Below are 21,188 nucleotides of genomic sequence, written 5' to 3'. Positions count from 1 at the left end.
CGGCTGACTAATTTCCAATTGATTGAACGAGGACCTGTCCAACTTGTAATGCCTAACTGACTGGTTTCAATGATCTCAAGTAATACCTTCCATTTCTATCGTTGAAAAACAATCTTTCAATAAATTAGTTATGCGGAATTGAATACTGTCTGTCATTTATTCACAGAATCATAGAATCACAGAATTGTTACAGCACAGACCTGAATCATTCAGTTGTTTTGGCCCAGGTACCTCACTTTACCATGCTTGTAATTCCCCATTCAATGGTTTTCAGGCAGTATTTGCACAATTAGCATAGTTCACATAACCCTTTCCTTCCAGGTTTGGATGGAGTCTTGTGAGTTTTGAGGATTCTCATCAAGACCACAATCACTGAAAGCGAACATTCATCTTTGCACACACTATATGGTTTTGCCTTTGTGAAGGAGGGTGTATAAACATTTTTTTAAATTTGCACTTGCACAACACAGCACAGACTGCAGATGTTGAAAAGACTGGAAATTTTAAACTTAAGAATACATTGCACAGCGTATGTACTAGTCATTCACACCAATGAAAGAGCAGTCTTGTAAAAAAGCATTATATAAAAACAATGGAGAGAAATATTGAGCTATTAATACTCTCCATACAGCATCTCAACATTCCACATCAGCCTTGCACAATTTGTCAAATGTGGGGCCTGAGTTCAACCACCAGTTGTTCTTATAATGTAAGTCTGAAGAAAATTCAGTGCTCAGAATCTGTAATCTTTCATTTTCAATTAAAATCTAGATCTTCCGTGATGTGCACAGGTCATCAAGACCAGCTGTAATCTTCAGATGAAATGAGATTGAGAATGGGGATAAATGGACCAAGCTACGCAGATATACTCCAGTCAAAGTTTTCAAGTAATGCAGTCTGTCCTCATTTTTATTAACTTTTTATTGCTTAATATGGGTTTCTCTGTAGCACACGCTGAGGAAGTGGGAGATGCAATACTTGGAGGGTAAAATTGCAGTGTGTGACAAGTTTACATTGGGAATTTCCATTATATTATTATGTAAAAAGTTGATAAATATCTGAAAATATTGTGACTAGAAATGCACATTACTAGGTGCAAGATTGTTTCTACACTAATTGCACACTGAGTCCAGAACAGTGTTATCTTCACGTTAAGTAGTGTTGGAGGCCCAAGCAGCAAAATTGGGCTCCTTAGTGCCCTTTTTTTGAGCTATGAGTGCCATTTAGCTTCAAAAAGGCATCTGGCGTGCACATGCACACTTCTGGTGCGAGCTGCACCAGACGCTATTTTGGTGAGGATATTAGCACATGCGCAGGGAGCATCTGGTGGAAGTATGCAAAGTAGGCAGATCATGACATCAATCACTGTGTAATACTGATTCAATGCTGGCTCTGCCATTTTGGAGCTCATCGCTCCAGCTAATGTTGGCTAAACACAAACAGCTGAACAGCAGTCAGTGTATGAAGGACCCCTGCTCATGCATACAGCCACTCAATGATGCCCTAATTCATACAAATTAGCAGGCAGCAGGAAGTTGGCGTGTTGCCTGCACCAGAAGCAACGGGCAAGGGTTAATCATTCATCATGATCCTGACACCCGTTTTCAGGGACTATTGAATTCTGTGCTCTCCCCACCCCACAGTTTCTCTGGAGTATGTGATAAAGCCGACAGTGCCACCAATGGCTGGAGGGTGTAATTACAGTGGCAATATTACACATAGAGTTTCCATTACAAATATGGACAGAAGCGTTTATAATGGGAAAACTTTGACACAGTAAGTGTGCACGCACATATGAATAAATATACAACTAAACATACTTCAGTTGTAAAACAGTTTCTACAAAAACATACATGGTTTAATGTTTAGCAAACAAAATAGTGTTCAATTATTTTAATGCTGTGAAGTTGAATCAGTCAGGAGCACATATTGAATAAGGGATTTGTTTGGATGAGCATCTTATCACTCAATCTGATTTATGGGATACTGCTGAATCTGAACCCGAGGAATGTTTAAATTCGTACGCCTGAAGTTTGCGAGGTGGTGGGAGAGGTCGGACACACACACAGGAAGATGAGTTTCTATTTAAACATTACCACTCCGGAGCAGCAGACCAGAGCACGACTTGAAAGGAATGCACCAGCACCTCCAGCACCGCTTAAAAAGCACCTCCCTTGTGACTTCCAATTATAATCCCAGCTTCTGCTGATGATTTAGGTTTTAAGTGCGATTTCTTTTTTAATTGGCATTCTTCCTGTCTCATTACTGGTCAGACCAGTTATGCTCCTAAAGTCACTTGACTGGAGCTAATTGAACCTTCCTTGGGCTGTGGACTTACTCATTTCAAAATTCTAATGGCATTTTATATGTAAATCAATAACCAGTGCTGAAAACATGATGTATAATCTACACAATACAAATCGAAAACTATGCCAATGTCTTGAAACCAAAGAATGTTCCTCTGTCTTTCAGATGATATATTTCTGCGATGAGTCGTACTTGGATTTATGGTTTGTAGCATAGATTCATTTTGATTCATACACTAGAGATTACCTTTTGCTCTCTGTGAAAATGTGAGATGATGGCTGTTGTGGAGAAACAGTTGTGCTGTCCAGACTGTCCCCCACTCCTGACTCGAGGAAATTCTGTTACATCAAGCAGCCTAGAAGTTGAAAAAAGAATAAATAAACAGTTTCAGTGCAGAAAAATGGATTGGCAATGTCAGGTTAGACTAAATATCTTGAAATTCATAAAATAAATGAATGTGAATGCTTTTCTTCTCTGTAAATGTTAGGCTTTATTCTTATTCATCACCGAGCCTAAATAATAAAGAATTCATAGGTTAAGTGCAATCTACTTTTTATTTCACGCGAAGTGTCCTAGACACCTCTAATACTCATGAGTGATTAGATTTTGATATAGAATGAGTCCAAAACACCGAGCTTTCATTTGTGATAAAGCTTGTATAAATATGCAAAGCTGTTGTACTTCACACCAGAAAAAACTTTCTTTGTATCCAGATTGTGCTAACGTGTGAATGTGTATTTTCCTCTATTTTTGTTGGAAGCAATCCAATGCTTGCTCTCCCATGCAAGAATCACTTCTCTATTCTGGATACCTAGCACAATTAGCTTCAAGCGCAAAAAGTCCTAAGTCAAGTAAATTTGTTTATGACATGAACAGTGACTCCGTGGTTAGAGTGTTTGATCATTAAAGTGTCAGTTTTGACTCACTGGTGACATTCTCAGCTCTGAGTAAGAAGGTTGTGGGTTCAAGCCCCACTCCAGGACTTCAGCACAGTGATGCTGGGCTACAAATTCATCTGGATCCATTTTCGAACATGGGGGTCACAATTCATGGTCTGCCCCTGCCTGCTTCTGCTCCCATTGAGGCAGACAGCTTGCAATCTTCTTGGTGCCACATTTGCCTGATTGTAGTGTGAAGCCGAGAGCAACCCATGCTGCTGGCTGGCCTAGTGTTCAACAGGGGGTATAACAGTGTGAGGCTCGCACATGTTCCAGCTAGCCCCCAGCTCTTAAAGGTAGTCTGTCCCTCTTAAATGGAAGCTGCACTGACTGAAAGAAAGCTGCTGCTGACTACCAGTACTGCAATTGGCTGCAAGAAGAAACAAAACATATGGAGCACCAGGGAAGAGGGAGGGCTCCCAGGTTCTCACATAAGGCCTGGAGGTCTTGGTGATGGAGGCCAACAGGAGGCCATATTTCTGCAGTGGGCCAGAAAATGCTCAAGGAACACATTCCAAAGGGAATGCGAGCAGGTGGCCAGGAAAGTCAATGCAAGGAGTCTGGCCTGAGAACATGGTAGCAGTGCTGGACAAAGTTCAATGACCTCACGCGGTTGGTCATGGTCAGTGAATGCATCTTTACATGACATGTCCTTCCCACCTTTCAACCTCTCATACTACTCAATGCACCACATCTCCATCTGTTAAGGTTCTCCCCCACTGTCTCCATTACCACCCCCAAGGTCCGCACTAAATTCAGCCCTCACGTTGGACTGATACCTTTGTTTTCATTCCACTTAACTGCCTTTGCACTCATTTAGTTTCTGCAATTTTCAGCTTCCTAGTGTACTCTAAACCATTGTTGATAATCTATGCTGCTTGAACTCCAGTTGAAATTGCAAAGCTTCTCAATTGAAAATGATTGAGTACTGAATTTTTGTGTTTACTGAACCATCCTATTTGCCTGGTTCAATATAGCAACACATTTATAGCAAAAGTAAAAGTGAGATGTTTACTGATTAATGGCAAAATGTCCTACAATTTTAAATGCAGTTTTGTGTGTTGGTAATGTTTTGACCAGGAGAAAGTTGGGTTTGTATTGTTCGTAGCTTTTCTTTTGTCAGAAATCTAAATAAGTGGTATCCAACTGGTAAGTTGAGAAAGAAATGAGATTCAGGTGCCTGGATCGGTGCGGGGGAGCCCGTCAGTATGCCCTGGCGAGGATCATATGTATAGCGGTAGTCTGCTGTGTACTGCACAATCTGGCGATACAGAGGGTTGAGATGTTGAACAATGAGGAATATGAGGTGCGCGATGCCTCCTCAGAAGATGAGGATGCTGAGGAGGAAGCTGGCCTAGCATCACCAGATGAAGGATCCCAGGGACAATAGGAGAGACGCCATGAGATACGTGCAAAGGAGGCACACGATGTCCTTATGCATTCGTGTTTCATTTGATCCTTACTGCCAGTAGACCTTGACCAATAGACTCACCTTTATTTTATCTTTATTTATTTTTTATTTATTTAGAGATACAGCACTGAAACAGGCCCTTCGGCCCACTGAGTCTGTGCCGACCAACAACCACCCATTTATACTAACCCTACAGTAATCCCATGTTCCCTACCACCAACCGCCACTAGGGGCAATTTACAACAGCCAATTTACCTATCACCTGCAAGTCTTTGGCTGTGGGAGGAAACCAGAGCACCCGACGAAATCCCACGCGGTCACAGGGAGAACTTGCAAACTCCGCACAGGCAGTACCCAGAATCGAACCCAGGTCCCTGGAGCTGTGAGGCTGCAGTGCTAACCATATAACAGTCTAATTCCCTATTGAATGCTTCAGTTGAACCTGCCTCCACTGCACTCAGGCAACGCATTCCAGACCTTAACCACTCGCTGCGTGAAAAGGTTTTTCCTCATTTCGCTTTTGCTTCTCTTACCCATTACTTTACATCTGTGCCCTCTCGTTCTCGATCCTTTCATGAGTGAGAACAGTTTCTCCCTATCTACTATATCCAGGCCCTTCATGATTATAATACCTATATCAAATCGCCTCTCAGCATTCTCTTCTCCAAGGAAAACAGTCCCAACTTCTCCAATCTATCTTCACAACTCAAGTTGTTCATCCCTGGAACCACTCTCGTGAATCTTTTCTGTACTCTCTCCACTGCACTCGCACCTTTGCTAAAGTGTGATGCCGAGAACTGGATGCATTACTCCAGGGAGGTCAAACTAGTATCTTATACTAGTTCAACATAACTTCCTTGCTCTTGTATTCTATGCCCCTATTAATAAAGCCCAGGATGCTGTATGCTTTATTAACCGTTCTCTCAATCCACCCTGCCACCTTCAATGACTTCTGCACATATACATCAAGGTCCCTCCGCTCCTGCACTCCCTGTAGAACTGTACCCTTTATTTTATATTGTCTTACCAAGATATTTTCACTCACCTTCTGCACTGAGCGACTCCTCATCCGCAGGTGATTGCAACCGCCATCTCAACTCACCTTACCCTCTCTCCTATACTTCTGCAACCTCTTTCTCCATATAAACTTATGCAGCCCTGTTGTCACTTACTTTCCTTCAGGGAATAAATGCTCATTGATCTGTTGCACAGCACTGTGCAGGCAAGGCTCCAGACTGGACTCTTCGTAGCATGATACCTTGCCTTGAGCTTCTTCACTGAGACTGGGTTGATATGAAACACTAAAGGCCTTGCAGAAGAGGAAGGAGATCTTGTTTGTTGGAAATAAATTCTTTAATGACCATGACAGCAAGTGCTACCCTTTCCATCTACAATATGCATTTACCCGTGGAAACCTTGTGCTTTTGGGTGCTCTTCTTCATTCTTTTGCATGCACGCCTATGCGATGCTTCCCCTGCGCTGACAGCTGAAGTGGAGGCAGGCTGCTGAACTTGCTGCCTCTTGGTGGTTGCCCTCTGGTTGCATGAGGCCTGGTGGGTCCTGGCATGTTGGACACCGCATGCACAGAAGTGACAACACCCTCTGTTGTCAGGGCTGATGGAGGCCCCTTTGCCAGAGGAACTGCTGGCCGCATCAGGAGCACCCTGAGAGGAGACCTAAGCAGCAGTGAGAAGCCATTCCTCCTACCTTGCAAGGCACACTTGTGCCTCTCTGCTGACCTGAGAGGGTGGAGGACCTGGTGGTGACTCCAGGTGACCTGTCCTCCTTTTGCCTTGCCACTGCTGCCTTGCGCTCATGGTCAAGATGAGGGTATGCAGGTCTGCTCGAATGTCCTGCAGAATCTAAGTGCTCTGCTGGATGTGGCTCTCCATCAGAGCTGCCAGTGTCTCAATGGAGCATGCCACTCATGTACCAGTCAGAGACAGTGCAGAGCTCAAGGCCTAGATGGACTCCTCCATCATCCACTCTTGGGTATGCATTATGTCCGGCATCTCTGCTGGATGTTGCTTGATTGCTCTCCACAATTGTGTGCAATCTTCTCCTGCAGACACAAGGATGAATGCTGTTGGTCTCCCAGTGAGAATAATCCCAAGACACAGGCTGGTGTTTATCCATTACAGATAGGGGCACACAGATGCCTCCTGCATCTGACCCCTTTCCAGGGACCTCGTGAGGGTCTCCAGTGACAAATGACCTCCTTTCAGGACCATTTTGCCATCTCTCAGGCAGTTTGTCTTCATCCTGTGACCTTGTGCCCACATCTGGGTGGGCAACCCCTCTCCACCCAACACACCCTCCTGCTTTGCCAGATGCAAGGCCCAAGAGGTGAAGGCTTTAAGAAGTACTCATTTTTGCTGCCTGGATGAGGTCATTGAGCCATTTGCAGCACTGAATCCAGGTCCTTGGGGTGATCCTACGGCTGCTGACCTCCTCTGCAATCTGCAGCCAGACTTGCTTGGTGAGGCTCTCCTCCTGTCTCTCGGGAATAGTATATCTTGCCTTTCCCTGGCAGCCTATAAGACCACCTGGAGAGACATATCACTAAAGCGTGGGCCCAACCAGGGTCTACTGTCCGTCATTACTCTGCAGCTTTTCAGCACTCTACAAATCCTCTCAGTGCACACAGCGAGATTGAATGCAGGGCAGGCAGCCCTTTAAAAATTGTGCCAGCCCCCGCCATGACGTCAGCTGACGCCATCATCTCTGCCTCTGCCACTAACCTTGTGATTGGCCGGCCTCCGCGCCTCATTGCCCTTAATTGGCCGGCCACCGCTGGATCGCGTGCGGCTGGCCTCTCCTGGCCCTGACATAATGCACACCCGCTTCCTGTCCTGATGGAGGGATTGGCATCTATGAAACAAAATACGGCCCAATTATTCTCAAAGGCTTACACGAGGAGTAAAAGCAGTGTCAATGTATGCAATGTTTAAAAACAAAACTTGAACCAAAATCTTGCTTAACCAATGGTCCATGTACTGCACCCCACACTTAAACAATTTTACACGAGGACGATAAGTATTTGCTAATTTTCAGTATATAGCTTATAAACCTGGCATTAGTGTATGGGTATAACATTCTTAGGTAAATGAGGGGCTTTCCCTTTACCAATAGGTATCCTTCTGGCAACCTGTCACATGTTCTGAGTTTGTTTTGAAGTTCTCCTTATCACCCACAGGCTGACTAAGCAGCAATTAGAAGTTGTTGACATTTTCAATCTTGTACAAATCTAACGGACTTACAGGTAGTTCCCCTGATTTGCGCGCTTGTCACAAAGAGGAATTAGGCATTTCCCCGCATCATAGTGTTCCCGGTGAGGTACAGATATTGATGTCTTACTGCAACGTATGGTTTATACTTTTTAGCTCAAATTTTTGTTTTTTGCAATGGAATAGTTTTGAGATGGGAGTTGATATCTGGAGTTTTCTTGCCAGTCTTATGCCAAAATGAGATATTTAAGCAACTATTGTGAAGACTATTGAGAGAAGTGATATTGCAGTCATCTAATTGAAAATGAAGGGAATGTCACAGCCCTTGTGTACCTCAAAACTTGGTGAAAAGCATCAACACAGCTGAGAAACTGATAGAATCAAAAAGACCAAAAAGTGAGGGAGGAATCTGAAAATTTAAAAGCAATGTTAGTCATCTAGCGATGGTTATAAACCTTTACCCAAACAATGAGGAAATGGTATTGCCACAAAAGAAGAAAAGAGAATAAGCATAAACGTAAATTGAGGATAACCTTAAATAAAACTGACCGACTAATTATGGGAACAGTGGCAGAGCCGACTTAAAAAAGGAAAGGAAAGGCCGTGAGAATGCAATGGGGAAAAGGTGTACCCCTGGCCTCACAACTCAGCTTTCTCATGGTTCACTCTGACTCTCAGTTGGTTTTCAATTTAAGAGTGCAGACTACAGCTGGATAAGGCTGTTTATTGAGGCACAAAACAAGAAACCAACCAGAACAGCAATATTGCCTGTCATGAGGAATAAAAATAGGCTTATATCTGTGGATTCCAATCTCTGCACAGCTAAGTACAAGAGCTAAAATCAAACACTCTGCTTTTGCCCACCTGTTTCTTCTTAAATTATCAGGATGCTGGACAACCATGGGGATGAATGGTCAAGAAGCGACATAAAAAGAGAGCAGCTGAAGGCTGAATTAAAAGGAAATTGAGTTGGAAGTTTTACTTGCAACTGTATTCGGACTTCTCCCATCAAGCCATGATGTCTTGTTGCCAATTACACTCTATTAAGTCAGCCTCTGAAATCTCTGATGGTCTTCTACTGTTTTATCATACTGTTGCTTACTCTTCCCGTTCCATCCCAAGCTGAGGTGATTTATGAATCATTCAACATGTAGTAATACCTAGATTTCCAAAAGGATTTTGACAAATTTCCATATGAAAGATTATAGATGATGTTCAAAGCTACAGGAATTCAGGGGAAATCTTGGGAATGGATAAGAAATTGGCTGAAGGGTAGAAAGCAATGGGTAGAGACTGAGGAGTTGTCTTGAGATGGTAGGGAAGCACTGAGTGTGGTGCCCCAGGGCTCCCTATTGATTCTAATTTATATCAATAACATGGATTCAGAAACTGAAAGCTAATTAATCAAACTTGCTGGATGCCAGTTAGAAGGGACAATGGAATTGAAGGAGGCAGCTCAAATTACAGAATGAGTTGGGCAAAATGTGAGTGAGCAGCAAAAGTGACAGACAAGATTTAATGTAGACAAATGTAAAGTACTGCGCATAGAAAGGAAAAAATGGGACCTCAGGTGAATGGTACTGAGAAAACTAAGGATGAGATTGAAAGAAAAACCGAAGAGACTTAGAATTAATGCTAAACATGTCCAATCAACGCAGAGCGGCAATCAATAAAGAACTGAATAGCCAAAACAATAGCATGCAAGTCAGAGGAGTACCTGATTTAAACTGTACACTGCTCTGATCAGATTGCAGCCTGAGTACTTTATCCAATTCTAGTTTCATTCATGCAATTTCTAATTTATGAATATACTAGTGAATCTATAGCTATCTTTTTGGGAAAGTAAGCAGGAGATCTGAACACTTGCCATTTTGAAATCCTTTGTTTTACAAGTTTAGATTGTTTTTCTCATCTGTTAGATTTGCACCTGGATCACAGTCATCATTTCCTCATTAGTGACACATTTCCTTTAACTTGTCAGATTCTTTTTCCAATTTTGTTAAGCGATGATACAAGTATGACATTAGTAACAAACACCTTAATACATTTGTAAGAAATCCTCATTGACGAGGCTGTTAGCCTATTAAACAAGTTTATATTCTCATTGAAATAACAAAGAAATTTCAGATGAACATTAATGCAATCAATATTAATGTAATGAAAATTGATTATGACCCTTCAGTCACCTTTCATCTTGTATGCAAACCTATAAATTGTATTATCCCTTTTTATCCTAAATAATATTATGTCGATTTTTTTTTTCAATTTATAGTGATCGTGTACTGATTCACCTTTGAGATGGTAGATGAATCATCTGAAGTCAATAAGCCTTCGCCATGAAAAAAATCCATTTGGTATAAATATATTGCTTTATATTTACTTTTTTCTATGACTTTGTTAAATGAATATAAAAATTTTACATGAAATGTATGCAATCTAATTATAACAAAAATCTGTTAGCTGTGTGCACTGCTGTCTACAAAACCATTTTCACTGTTGTATGAGAACTGAAAGTGCCGGAAATATTCTGCAGGTCTGGCAGCATCTGTGTAGAGAGAAGCAGAGTTAATGTTTCAGTGTTCTGATGAAGAGTCACAGACCTGAAATGTTAACTCTGTTTCTCTCTACACAGCTGCTGCCAGACCTGCTGATTATTTCCGGCACTTTCTGTTCTCATTTCAGAGTTCCAGCATCTGCAGTATTTTGCTCTTATTTCACTGTTGTTATTTTTTTATTACATGTATGTGTTAATTTGTTCCATTGTAAATTCCTATGCGAACATTTATAATGGGAACCACCTATGTTAAATTGTCACACTGTAATGGCATCGTCTTGCCAGTGGTGGTGATTTAGAGCCTCTACTGCAGAGAAACTCTTTTATTTGAACCAATTCTACTTCTCTGTTTCTAAAATTGCCATACGTTTTGCTAATTATATTAATAATATTAAAAAAGGTCAGAATGTATGATTTTAAAATGTGACTGAATTGGATCTGTGCTCCATGTTGCATTTATCCCCCACTCTGTAACTCCACTTCTCCTGCAGACTATACTTGGTCTCAACTCCCTATGTGCCGCAACATAGAAGATTGACCATCAAACATAAATCCATAGTAAATAGGAATTACTGGATGGAGTAAAGAAACTCTCTGAGGCAAGCCTGAAAAATATCTGCCAGTGAGATAGTGGTTTGGTGGTGCATCACATTTGCGTGCTGACATTCTGTGATATAAAGCATTTCTTAACCTCAGCCAGCCATCAGAGAGGTGGTGAACATAAGGGAGAATTGATTGGAAGGTGTGTCTACTTTTGTGGGCAGTAAAAAGCTGACAGAATTCTGGAGTAGGTTAATAATGTCACCTTCTTGGTTAGGAATGGTGTGACCTAAAGAGGTAGAGAAAAAACAACAGTGTCAAAACGTTATGTAACATGTATAACCTTCACAACAATACTTGTCAAGCATGAATAAAATTATTCAGTATCCTATATGGTTCTGCAAAATCATCAAAGATATCAGTTTAAATCCAAACATTCTTAATCGTGGTCTTCCAGCATTTTAAAGCTGCTCTATTACAAGCCTCCATTAGCTTTTAATGTCATAATAGTTAAAATGATCTTAGATTTAGAGAAGTGAATTGTTATAAATGTGTAAGAATTATTATTTGTTCAGTAATATAGAGGTTAATCATGCCACACAATATGAAGTGCAGGGACTTTTCTTTACACTGCTGATTTTTGTTGTGTGCAGCAGGTCAAACCACTGTTCCAGAACAAAGCTTGGCTCAGCAAATGAGAAAATTAGAGGAAGCTTGAATTCCTGCTGAAAACAAGACTGTGTGATCCGATCACATTTGTCTAGTAAAATTCTAGCAATACCCTAACTTGGACCAAAGTCCGATCATCCTGTGTTCGCGAACCTACATTGGGGGTGGTAATGCTTGAATTTTAAAATTCTGATTCTTGAGTTCAAAATCCCTCCATTGCATCACCCCTCCCTAACTCATTGACATCCCTGTGCTCCTCCAATTCTGGCCTGTTGCGCATCCCCGATTTCTATCACTCCACCATTAGTGGCTGTGCCTTCAGCTGACTCGGCCCTAAGCTCTGGAATTCCCTCCTTAAACCACCCTGCCACTCTCTACCTCTATGCTTCTTTAAGTTGCTTCATAAAACTGACCTCTTTGACCTAGCTTTTGGTCACGTATTGTAATATCTCTTTACGTGATTCGGTGTCAAATTTTGTCTGATAATATTCCTGTGAAGCATGCTGGGATGTTTTATTACATTAGGCGACATGTTTAGATAGAGGATCTGGATCGGCGCAGGCTTGGATGGCTGAAGGGCCTGTTCCTGTGCTGTAATTTTCTTTGTTCTTCTTTGTAAAGACGTGATATAAATGCAAGCTGTTGTTTTAGAATATAGAAGATTTTCACTGTGACCAATAATACACTTAATACGACCACTAGTGAAGATGTTTTTTCTTTTTTTATTATTAACCTGATGGCAGCAATAAAACTGAGATCCCATCTTTTTCCATTCTCTCTCACCCAATCACTGCTCATATGGTATTCAGTTCTGAATACTGGTGAGGATGATGGTTCCTCTGTAGAACACAGCAAGAGCCAAGTCCATGGTACCATGGGTGGCTCAGGTGTACAGCGGGTCAAGAGAAAGATTGGGAAATCAACAGTGATAGGGGATTCTATATTTAGGGGAACAGACAGGTGTTTCTACGGCCACAGAGGTGATTCCAGGATGGTATGTTGCCTCCCTGGTGCCACTGAGCAACTGTAGAGCACTCTAAGGGGGAGGGTGAACAGCCAGAGGTCATGGTCCATATCAGTACCAACGACATAGATAGAAAGAGGGGTGAGGCCCTGCAGGAAGATTTTGGGGACCTAGGAAGGAGATTAGTAAACAGGACCTCAAAGGTAGTAATCACTGGATTACTGCTGGTGTCAGACACTAGGGAGTATAGAAATAGGAGGATAGAAAATGTGGCGTGAGATATGGTGCAGGAGGAAGGGCTTCAGATTCCTGGAACTTTGGGACCGGTTCTTAAGAGGTAGGACCTATACAGGTCTGACGGGTTGCACCACAACAGAGCTGGGACCAATGCCCTTGTGCGGCGGTTTGCCAGTGGGGGAGTGTTTAAATTAACGTGGCAGGAGGATGAGAACTAGGATGTAGCATTAGAAAGGAGAAATAAGGTGCACAGGGGTCAGAATGAGAGAACATGAATAAGGCCTAAATTAGGTTTACAGTGCAGATACGTAAACACACAAATTGTAGTAAATAAGGGTAGTGAGCTGCAGGCTCATATAGCCACATGGGAATATGATATTGTGGTGCTAATGGACGCCTGGCTCAAAAAAGGGCAGGACTGGGTATTAAATATTCCTCTATACAATGTGTTCAGGAAAGATAGGGAGGAAAGAAAGGAGGAGGGGTGGCAGTATTACAGTGTTGAAGAGAGAGTGGGTCTAAAGTGGGTCAAGAACAGAATCTATTTGGTTAGAATTAAGAAACAATAGAGATACCATTACACTACTTGATGTATTCTATAGGCCACCAACTAGTAGGAAAGGTATAGAGGAGCAAATTTTCAGGGAAATTACAGAGAGGTGTAAAAACTAGAGAATACTGATAATGGAGGACTTCAGTTATCCTAATATAGTGCAAAGGGCAGAGACGAGGAAGAGTTTCTGAAGTGTGTTCTAGAAAATTTTCTTGATCAGTATCCTTCCAGCCCCATGAGGAAGGAAACATTGCTGGATCTGGTTCAAGGGAATGAGGTGGGTCAAGTGAATCAATTGTCAGGAAGAGAACAGTTAAGGAACAGTGATCATAGTATCAGAAGATTTAGTTTAATTATGGAAAATGACAAGGAGCAATCTAGAGTAAATATACTTAACTGGAAGAGTGCCAATTTCAGTGGGGTGAGAATGTATCTGGCCCTGGTAAATTGGAATCAAAGATTGGCAGGCAAAAACTATAATGGGACAATGGGCTGCCTTTAAAGAGGAGGTAGTTTGGGTCAAGCCATGAGGGGGAAAGGTAGGGCAACCAGAGCAAAGCTCCCGGGATAATAAAAGAGATATGGAGTAAGATGAAACAGAAAAGGCTGCATATGACAGATGTCAGGTTGTTAATACAAGCAAGAACCAGGCTGAATATAGAAAATTCAGAGGTTAAGTGAAAAAAGAATTGAGAAGCCAAGTGAGAGTATGGGAAAAGAATAGCAGCGAACAAAAAGGAATCCAAAAGTCTTCTACAGGCATATAAATAGTAAAAGGTGGTAAAAGGAGGAGTGGGACTGATTAGGGGCCAAAAAGCAGTTTTACACGTGGAGGCAGAGGGCATGGCTGAAGTACTAAAAGATGCTGCCAAAGTCATAGTGAAAGTGGAAGTAGTTGAGACACTGGATGGGCTAAAATTTGATAAAGAGGAGGTATTAGAAAGGCTGGCTGTACTCAAAGTTCATCAGGACCAGATGGGATACATCTGAGAATGCTGAGGGTAGTAAGAGTGGAAATTGTGGAAGCACTTCCAAATCTCCTTGGATATAGGAGCGGTGCCAGATGACCGGAGAATATTACACCCTTGTTCAAAAAGGGTGTAAGGATAAACTCAGCAACTACATGTCAGTCAGTTCAACCTTGGTGGTGGGAAGGATTTTAGAAATGATAATCTGGGACAAAACTAAAAGACACTTGGGGAAATGTGGATTAATTAAGGAAAACCAGTCAGAACCTGTTAAAGGAAAATTGTGTTGAACTAACTTGATTGAGTTTTTTGATGAGGTAACAGAGAGGGTTGATGAGGGTAATATGGTTGATGTAGTATACATGGACTTCCAAAAGGCATTTGATCAAGTGCCATATAAGCTTGCCAGCAAAGTTGAAGCCCATGGAATAAAAGGGACAGTGGCAGCTGGATACAAAGTTGGTTGTGTTGCAGGAGAAAGAGAATAGTGGTTCACGGTTGTTTTTCAGTCTGGAGGAAGGTAACAGTGGGATTCCACGATGGTCGATGCTAGGACCACTGCTTTTCTTGATATATGCTAATGACCTAGACTTGAGTGTGCAGGGCATAATTTCAAAATTTGCAGATGACACAAAACTTGAAAGTATTGTGAACTGTGAGAAGGATTATGATAGACTTCAAGAGGATGTAGACAGACAAGTGGAATGTGCAGACGCATGGCAGATGAAATTTAATGCAGAGAAGTGTGAATTGAAACATTTTGGTATGATGACTGAGGAGAGGCAATATAAAATAAAGGATACAATTCTAAAGGGGTTGTCATTGGTTGTTCCAATTGTGTGACTAAATGTAGGTCAAAATCATTGCTGAAAATGGGTCATGCTTTCATTGCTGGTTTGTCAGATGAAATCTTCACCTTTGTTCTCTCAACAGGCTGCCAGTGTACCATAGAAGAACCATAGAAAACTTATGGCACAGAAGAAGGCCATTCAGCCTGCCGTGTCTGTGCCGGCCGAAAAAACTAGCCGCCCAATCTAATCCCACCTTCCAGCACCTGGTTCATAGCCTTGCAGGTTACAGTACTTCAGGTGCACATCCAGGTAGCTTTTAAAAGAGTTGAGGGTTTCTGCCTCCACCACCATTCCTGGCAGTGAATTCCAGACACTCACCACCCTCTGGGTGAAAAAGTGTTTCCTCATGTCCCCTCGATCGTTCTACTAATCACCTTAAATCTGTGTCCCCTGGTAATTGACCTTTCTGCTAGGGGAAACAGGTCCTTTCTGTCTACTCTGTCTAGACCCCTCGTAATTTTGTACACCTCACTTAAGGCAGCCCTCAGCCTCCTCTGTTCTGAGGAAAACAACCTTAGCCTATCCAATCTTGCCTCATAGCTGCAACTTTCCAACCCTGGAAACATTCTTGCAAACCTCCTCTGTACTCTCTCCAGAGCAATTATGTCCTTCCTGTAATGTGGTGACCAGAACTGTAAGCAATATTCCAGCTGCGGCCTAACCAGCGTTTTATACAGTTCAAGTATTACATCCCTGCTTTTGTATTCTATACCTCGGCCAATAAAGGAAAGCATTCCATATGCCTTCTTCACTACTCTATCTACCTGTCCTGCCACCTTCAGGGACCTGCCACCTTCAGTGGACATGCACTCCAAGGTCTCTCATTTCTTCTACACCTTTCAATATTCTCCCCTTTATTGTGTATTCCCTCACTTTATTTGCCCTCCCCGAATGCATTACCTCACACTTCTCTGGATTGAATTCCATTTGCCACTTTACCGCCCACTCAACCAAATCACTGATATCATTCTGGAGTCCACGGTTTTCCTCTTCACTATCAACTACACAACCAATTTTTGTGTCATCAGCAAATTTCCCAATCATGCCTCCCACATTTAAATCCAAATCATTAATGTATACCACAAATAGCAAAGGATCCAACACAGCCCTGTGGAACGCCAATGGAAACAGCTTTCCATTGGCAAAAACATCCATTGACTACTACCCTTTGTTTCCTGTCACTGAGCCAATTTTGGATCCAACCTGCCAGCTTCCCCTGTATCCCATGGGCTTTCATTTTGCTAACCAGTCTGCCATAAGGGACCTTGTCAAATGCCTTACTAAAATCCATGTAGACCACATCCATTGCACTACCCTCATCAATCCTCCTTGTTACTTCCTCAAAAAACTTAATTAAGTTAGTAAGACATGACCTTCCCTTAACAAATCTATGCTGACTATCCCTGATTAATCCGTGCCTTTCTAAGTGGTAGTTTGTTCTGTCCCTCAGAATTGATTCTAATAATTTACCTACCACCAAGGTCAGACTGACCGGCCTATAATTGTTTGGTCTATTCCTTGCACCCTTTTCAAACAATGGTACAATGTTCACAGACCTCCAATTGTCTGGTACCTCTCCTGTACCTAGTGAGGATTTGAAGTTGATCCTCAGCGCATCCGTTATTTCCTCCCTGGCTTCCTTTAACAACCTGGGATGCAAAACATCCGGCCCTGGCAATTTATTCACTTTCAAGGATGTCAGACCCTCTAGCACTTCCTCTCTCGTTATGCTTATCGTATCCAATATTTCACGCTTCTCCACTTTAACTACAATGTCTGAATCAACCCTTTCCTTTTTGAAGGCAGAGACAGAAAACTCATTAAGAACCCTGTCCACATCTTCTGCATCCATGCATAAGTTCCCTTGTACATCTCTGATCGGCCCTACTCTTTCCTTAGTTATTCTCTTGCTCTTAATGCGCTGATAAAACATCTTCGGGTTTTCCTTGATTTTACCTGCCAATAATTTTCCATGTCCTCTTTTTGCTTTTCTAATTTCCTTTTTTACTTCACCTGCACTTTCTATACTCCTCTAGGCTTTTTAAATTATTAAGATTTTTGTGATAATCATAAGCTTTCTTTTTCTGCTTCTAGATAACCAGGGGGCTCTAGATTTGGCAGTCCCACCCTTTATCTTTGTGGGGACATGCCTACACTGTGCCTGTTGTATTTTGCTTTTGAATGCCTCCCACTGATTTGCCCCTGATTTTTCATCAAGTAGCTGTATCCAGTCCACTTTTGCCAGGTCACCTCTCAGTTTCATAAAATTTGCCTTCCCCCAATTTCGAACTTTTTTTATCTTTGTCCTTTTCCATAATTATGCTAAAATTAACTGTATTATGGTCACTATCTCCAAAATGGTCATCCACTGTTACTTCATCCACTTGCCCAGCTTCATTACCGACGACTAAATCTAGAATTGCACTCCCTCTTGTTGGGCTTGTTACGTGCTGGCTAAAGAAATTCTCTTGCATGCAGTTCAAGAATTTTGTCCCTTCTGTGCCCTTCACACTGTTTGTAGCCCAGTTGATATTGGGGAAGTTGAAATCCCCAACTATTATTGCCCTATAGTTTTTGCACTCAGAAATTTACCTACATATTTGTTCTTCTATCTCCCTCTCACTATTTGGGGGTCTATTGTACACACCTAGTAGTGTGGCTGCCCCTTTTTTATTTATGAGCTCCACCCATATGGCCTTGTTTGATGATTCATTCAGCATATTATCCCTTCTCAAAGCTGTTATTGATTCCTTAATTAATAATGCTACACCCCCTCCTTTTTTATCCCCCTCTCTATCCTGCCTGAAAACTCCATATCCAGGGATGTTGAGCTGCCATTCTTGCCCCTCTTTAAGCCAAGTATCCGTTATAGCAATGATATCGTGTTGCCATGTGTCTATCTGTGCCCTCAGCTCATCGGCTTTATTTATTATACTCCTTGCATTTAAATAAATACCCTTTAACACTGCCAAATTCCTGTGCTGCACACTTTTTAACCTTTGCTTCTTCTGTCTTTCAGAGTCACTCGCTAATTTTCTGCCTACTGTTCCCTGCCCTGAAATTGTCCTAATTGTTCCCATCCCCCTGCCAAACTAGTTTAAACCATCCCCAACAGCATTAGCAGACCTTCCTGCAAGGATATATGTCCCAGTCCTGTTCAGGTGTAGATCGTCCGGCTTGTACAGGTCCCACCTTCCCCAGAACAGGTCCCAATGCCCCAGAAATCTGAAGCCCTTCTTCCTGCACCATCTCTTCAGCCATGCATTCATCTGGTGTATTTTCTTATTTCTATACTCACTAGCACGTGGCCTTGGGAGTAATCTGGGGATTACTTCGTTTGAGATCCTGCTTGCTAATCTCGTTCCTAACTCCCTAAACTCAGCCTGCAAGACCTCATCCCTCTTTCTTCCTAAATTGTTGGTACCAATGTGGACTACGACCTTTGGCTGTGCACTCTCACCCTTCAGAATGCTCTGTACCTGCTCAGTGATATCCATGACCCTTGCACCAGGGAGGGAACATACCATCCCGAAATCACGGCTGTGACCACAGAAACGCCTATCTGTTCCCCTAACTGTAGAATTACCAACCACTATTGCACTCTTGTCCTTTCTCCTCCCTCCCTGCACAGCTGAGTCAGCCATGATGCTCTGGTCCTGACTCTCCAGAGGAACCCTTTCTCCCATCGGTATTCAGAACTGAATACCAGCTAGAAAGTGGGATGCCCCCCAGGGACTCCTGCACGACTTGCCTTGACCTTCTTGTCTGTCTGGCAGCCACCCAGTCCCTCTCTGCCTGTGCTCTCTTCAGCTCCGTGGTGACTATCTCCTGAAACGTGCTATCCACATAGTTCTCTGCATCGCAGATGCACCACAATGACTCGAGCCGCCGCTCGAGTTCCAAAACCCGGAGCTCAAGCTTCTGCAGCCTGTGACACGTCTGTCAAGGACACGTGTGCATCCACGACATCCCACATGGCACAGGAGGCACATTCCACTTGGCCGAGCTGCTCTGCCATTACTTAGCTTCACAAAAAATTATTGCTAATGAAATAAGTAGAATAACTTACCAGTTATTTGCCAATCAATTCTTCCCTTGTACCGTGGAGGCAACCAATCAACTTACAGATCTCCCGTGATGTCACTGTTAGTTTTCTTTTCACTTTTCAAACGCAGTACGTGCCAGCACAGCCACAGAGAGAGAGACTGCCGACTGCTGCTCCGGTCCATAGTAGGTGTAGGCCTCGAGCCCCGCTCTTTATATACAGCTCCCGTTCTGGTCCCGTTTCCACACAGGTCCGTCGCCGACTGCTGCTCCAGTCCTCAGGTAGGTGTAGGCACAGGCTGTGTTTGGTCAGCGTCTCAGATGTGTCAGAGCGCGTGGTGAACCTTGCCGCTGGGCACTGGAGGTGATAGGAAAGAAGCGACAGGTGGAAAACAGTGTGGTGAATCTTTATTCAGATCCCTTTGAGAGGCCATCATGGTGGCAGAAACAGGATATGTATGAGAATGTGCAGTGCTTCCCTTGCACTTCTCTCAATGGCCCTGTCCTCCGGTGCAAGGGAATCAAGATCCAGTTGTACGGCTGGATTTTACGTTGGGCGGACAGGAGATGGCCACCGACGTAAAGGTTGGTGGTGAACCCACTTCCGCCCAACCCAGGGATCCAACCTGCATTTTACGGGACCCCGGGCTTTAATTGTTCCAAGGCAGGACTTCCACCTGCTTGAGGGAGGAAGTCCTGCCTCATTCAGCTGCTGGCCAATCATCGGGCTGGCAACTGTTAGTCCCAGCAGTGCCACCGGGAGCGGTGGCCACTGCTGGGACTGCAGTCCAGCCGAAGACATGGAGCCAGGAAGTCCAGGTAAGTTCGGGTTGCCTCGCCGGGCTAATCGGTCGCGGCCCGGCAAGGCAATGATCGTCATTTTGGGGGAAGGGGGGCCCAGGAAGGTTTCACTGGGCGGGCTTTCACATCTCCCAGACGCCTGCTTGACACGGGTAAAATTCCCGTGGAGGCGGGCGAAGGCCCTTAAGTGGCTGTTAAATGGCCACTTAAGGGCCTTGATTGGCCTGGGGCAGGCGGCCCGTTTCTCGCACCCCCCCCACCCCAGCCCACATAAAGTGGGGTGGAGGCGGGAGCGGGTCAGGAAGGCCTCCCGCAGCCTCCCGCTTAATTTTACGCCAACCCTCCACCTGCATCCGGCTCGCTGGGGTGGCGTAAAATCCCGGCCGTAATCTGTTGTAAGGTTCCTCCTCCTTACTAGTAATGGACATGATAAAATATCAGTTGTGAATCTACTTTACTGAGACAATGTCAGAACTAGTTTATTAAGTTTTACTCAAACTAAAACAATAAATTCGGGCAGCGATTTAGTCTAATGCGGGCTATATACTTTCCGTATTCGTTCTGGATGGAAAGGTACAGGTCTTTTCCTTGCGGCTTTTGATCTTCAGTCTTCAAATTTCTCTCTCTCTCTCTCTCTTACTCTCTCCGTCTCCTTGACTTCTTGTTTGTTGTCTTCTTTGCTGTACAGACCCAATCGGGCAGGTCTATTTAATCCTGGCTCTTCTCCAATTAACCCCTCCCAGTGCCCAATCATGCTCATCCCTATGGTGATCATGTCTGTGCATGCTTTCCTCAGCCAAACATGAGCAGTTCACGTAAAATGCAGAAGGATACATACCCTATTACGATTTCTTCATTCATCATTATCTCAGTATCCCGTTCTCTCAGTCTACTATATTCCTTCAGTCACTAATCTCTTGCAGCTCCAGAACATACTATGTTTTCAGCTTTTTAAAAATTCATTCTTGGGATGTGGGCGTCGCTGACAAGGCCAGCATTTATTGCCCATCCCTAATTGCCCTTGAGAAGGTGGTGGTGAGCTGCCTTCTTGAACGGCTGCAGTCCATATGGGGTAGGTACACCCACAGTGCTGTTAGGAAGGAATTTTGTCCCAGCGACAATTA

General features: G+C 43.2%; 1 long non-coding RNA gene across 1 annotated transcript; it reads right to left on the bottom strand.

Moving 5' to 3' along the window:
• Positions 1–1,602: 1,602 nt before the first annotated feature.
• On the bottom strand, positions 1,603–19,422 carry LOC137347441 (uncharacterized). The gene is made up of 4 exons (XR_010968963.1): positions 19,289–19,422; positions 11,243–11,266; positions 7,398–7,527; positions 1,603–2,662 (listed from the first exon to the last, which is right to left on the bottom strand). It is a non-coding gene; the product is annotated as an uncharacterized lncRNA (long non-coding RNA).
• Between the last annotated feature and the right edge of the window lie 1,766 nt (positions 19,423–21,188).

This window comes from Heterodontus francisci, chromosome 32, assembly GCF_036365525.1.
Source record: "Heterodontus francisci isolate sHetFra1 chromosome 32, sHetFra1.hap1, whole genome shotgun sequence".
In the NCBI taxonomy this organism is placed as follows: domain Eukaryota; kingdom Metazoa; phylum Chordata; class Chondrichthyes; order Heterodontiformes; family Heterodontidae; genus Heterodontus; species Heterodontus francisci.
Note: the sequence above shows the minus strand (reverse complement) of the source record. Positions and strands in the feature narration are given on the sequence as shown.